We start from the raw sequence: 3,922 nt of genomic DNA on the forward strand, positions 1-3,922 counted from the left end.
AAGAATTTGTTATGTCCAGCTATGATGGCTTTGATACTAGGCATACAACAATAAGACACTTTAACTGTAGATGTGTTCTTAAAATGTTTATCTATCAGTAGTAAGAATTTCCTTGCAACATTAGTTTTCACTGTTTGACAGAAAGGAGGGTTAAACCAAATAACCTTTCTTCTCCTGCACCTTGTAGTAGGATGACGTTGTTGGTTGGGTGAGTAAGTGAAGTCATCATTGTAGCCAGCTGAATTCAATGCATTTTTGAACGGTATTTTCTCAGCTTCAAAGATCTCTCTTGAACTTGAAAGTTTGGAAATTCTACTTGAAACCATTTTGGGAATTTCATTCTTGATGTTAGCAGGATGGTTAGATTTCGAGTTTATGTAGCTGAGATCAGTATTTGGTTTCTTAAAAGGTCGAAAAGTGTTGGCTTTCAGGTCAAAAAAGGCATCCAAAAATTCGGTGCTTGTGATATTGCATTCTATTGTTACTTTCAGTCCTAAATCTTTAAAAAGTTGAAAAACTCGTTTTCTTACTTGTTCAACCTGTGGACCAGAACCATCAAGGACAGCAAGACCATCATCTCGGTACAGACCAATTTGAGGTTGTTCAATGATGTCACACAGCTTGCTAAGGATGTAGAGACCAACCAGTTCACAACATTCAGCACCATCAAAACTTCCCATGGTTATGTCAAAGTTTGATTGTGATTTTTTGATCCAAGGATCTTCATTCAGGTACAAAAATGATTTCCTAGTGTTTTGTAAAGCTTTGAGTTCCACAGATGTAAAATTATGGTACTGCTTTGACCAGTTGATAACAATATCAAAAAGTTCCTTGCTGATTGAAGGGTAAAAAGAGACAACATCAAATTTAAAAAATGTTAGCTTTGTCTTATTTCGTAGGCCACTGAACCATTCAATAACCTGATCAGAATTTTGCCAAAGGTTGAGATTTGTTGCTGATTTAACTTTGCTGACTGCAGTTTCAAGGATGGTTTTACTGACTTTACCAACATTTGACTTAGCAGGATTGAGAAGTCTGTACTGCTTTCTGTCAGGAAAATTCGGTTTGTGATCTTTAACAGTTACAAAGGCTTCTTGTTTTATGTATTCATCAACCCTATCAGCTATACCTAACATAGATGTAAGTTCAGCAGCTTCTTTATTTACATTGTCAACATCAGATTCGTCAGCTTTCTTGTATTCACTTGTCACATTGTTATGCAGAATTGTTTTATATTCATTAATAGGTACTGTGTACAAGTTTCCAGTTTTATCAGATTCAATGATTCTATCTATCTATCTATCTATCTATCTATCTATCTATCTATCTATCTATCTATCTATCTATCTATCTATCTATCTATCTATCTATCTATCTATCTATCTATCTATCTATCTATCTATCTATCTATCTATCTATCTATCTATCTATCTATCTATCTATCTATCTATCTATCTATCTATCTATCTATCTATCTATCTATCTATCTATCTATCTATCTATCTATCTATCTATCTATCTATCTATCTATCTATCTATCTATCTATCTATCTATCTATCTATCTATCTATCTATCTATCTATCTATCTATCTATCTATCTATCTATCTATCTATCTATCTATCTATCTATCTATCTATCTATCTATCTATCTATCTATCTATCTATCTATCTATCTATCTATCTATCTATCTATCTATCTATCTATCTATCTATCTATCTATCTATCTATCTATCTATCTATCTATCTATCTATCTATCTATCTATCTATCTATCTATCTATCTATCTATATATCTATCTATCTATCTATCTATCTATCTATCTATCTATCTATCTATCTATCTATCTATCTATCTATCTATCTATCTATCTATCTATCTATCTATCTATCTATCTATCTATCTATCTATCTATCTATCTATCTATCTATCTATCTATCTATCTATCTATCTATCTATCTATCTATCTATCTAGCTGCTTTTTTTTTCAAAAACCGATTATTAGCATCGTATTATAGACAGTTCTGTTCTGTTAGTCCCTATGTTATATGATTTCTCTTTTGATATTCGTGGTAAATTGTCAATAACGATGCTATACATGATTTTCAATATGGCTGAGAACCGGTTTTACTCCAGCGGATTTTAGTCGGTTTTGAAGCCATAATAATTTTCGCTTGTTGGGGTATAAACTTATAAACATGCATCTTATATATATACATATTTTAAAGACTTATAATAATATTCATGAAAATATATCTTACAATTTTTCTTTGATAAACAAAAAAAATTTATTCATTTATTTTGCTAATTTAAAAACATCACTTTTAAGGCTAATTTTTTATTAAAAATTCATTTGATATAATTGCTATTGAACAAGGATGACAACATCTAAAAAAGCAAAGCACTGAAACGGTAGGACATACGGACATTAACACTTGTATAGTGTCAGAACTGAATAATCAGAATTTAAACGTATAAGAGTCGAAGCAAAATTGTAAGTAAAGACTGCTTGATACAGGATAATGTTTATGGACATACTTACATTTTAGGACTTGATTATAGAGTGGATTTGCTTGTAATATTGTACTTTGTTGTCTTATGAATCAGTATACTAAAAATCAGATCAATCGGATAATTAGATTACATATAAATTTGAGGTTAAAAAATCAACATGTTGAAAATGAACGTACGGACATTCTGGTAATTATTATACGCTATCTAAATCGTACCTAACTACTATTAGAATCACCATGCAGAGTTTGAAATCGATAGGACAATTCTAACATGCCTAAACAAACGAAAAAGTTACCGTCTCGGACGTACGGACGGACTGACCCCAATTATAGAAAAGCTTCGCTTTTAAAAATTGTAAAATAATGAGAAAACGGCTAGGGATCTAAAGAGATAAGTCAAGTCAATGGCCGATAAATTGATGTACATCTCCAATAATAACACACAAAATTGCCCCTCTCTATAAGAATCTAAACGTGTTTTTATTATTATTTAGGAAAGTTGATGGAGAGCGTTATTGACCGGGCAGCCGCTGATCCTCAGTTCCTGGCCGAACCATCGGCCGCTCTTTCCAGCCGCCGTCGCAGACGTTAATAAATCCCAACCGCCGACAATCCATGCCACCCAAGCTGGCGTTTTATTTTGCTATTATCGCCAAATTTTTATCTTTTCTTAATGTAAATTTTATGGTAAAATTATAAAAAAAGGTTTCAATTATATTTGTTTCTTTACTTTAAAAAATTGGCTGGAGTTTTATTGGTTTTAAAGAAATTCCTACAAATTTTATATTTACTACTATTTTTTTTATTTTTTAAAAACTAAACTTAAATTTCTGATATTAAACATAATTTCTGTCAAAATTTTTAAGAAATATTTTAAAAATTGTATAGGCTTGGATGGTTACATATCTTAGATTTTAAAATAAAAACAAATATTTCATAAATTGAAAAAAAACTAAATGTATAAACATTATATTTATGTATGATTGTAGATATTTAAACAAAAAATAAAATTTTAATATAAAATTAATAAACTAATGTGGCATTTTAATCCTTTTTTTGTATTTTAAGAATCAATTTTTAATTTTTTTTTAATATGTTTTCTTTAAATCTACGCTTGTTTTGGTCGTTTAATAATTATAGCTTCGTCATATTTTCAGGGATAGGACAATGGCTGATAAATTGGTGTACATCTCCAATGATGATACACAAAATTGTCCCTTTTTAAAGATTAAAATTAATGGTTGAAACGTTTAAACACTCAACTTAATTAACCATCATTATCAAAAGTACCTAAAATCCCCAAAAGTTGTTATGCCATCGAATGAGAATACGTCATTTTAGGACTTAAACATCCCCAATGATATTCGACAAAATTACCCTTACGCGTTAAAAAAAATATTGATGGAAAG

The 3,922-nt window shown here is 30.3% G+C and overlaps 1 long non-coding RNA gene across 1 annotated transcript in view; it reads left to right on the forward strand.

Annotated features, from left to right (window-relative positions):
- The window catches only part of LOC145325655 (uncharacterized), a 6,955-nt gene extending 3,394 nt beyond the window's left edge, over positions 1–3,561 (forward strand). Inside the window, exon 3 of the long non-coding RNA XR_013881540.1 lies at positions 3,008–3,561. This is a non-coding gene — a long non-coding RNA (uncharacterized LOC145325655). The remainder of the gene's footprint in view (positions 1–3,007) is intronic.
- Positions 3,562–3,922: the final 361 nt, after the last annotated feature.

This window comes from Acartia tonsa, chromosome 8 (genome assembly GCF_053477335.1).
Source record: "Acartia tonsa isolate MP-2025a chromosome 8, ASM5347733v1, whole genome shotgun sequence".
NCBI classification, from domain to species: Eukaryota; Metazoa; Arthropoda; class Copepoda; order Calanoida; family Acartiidae; genus Acartia; species Acartia tonsa.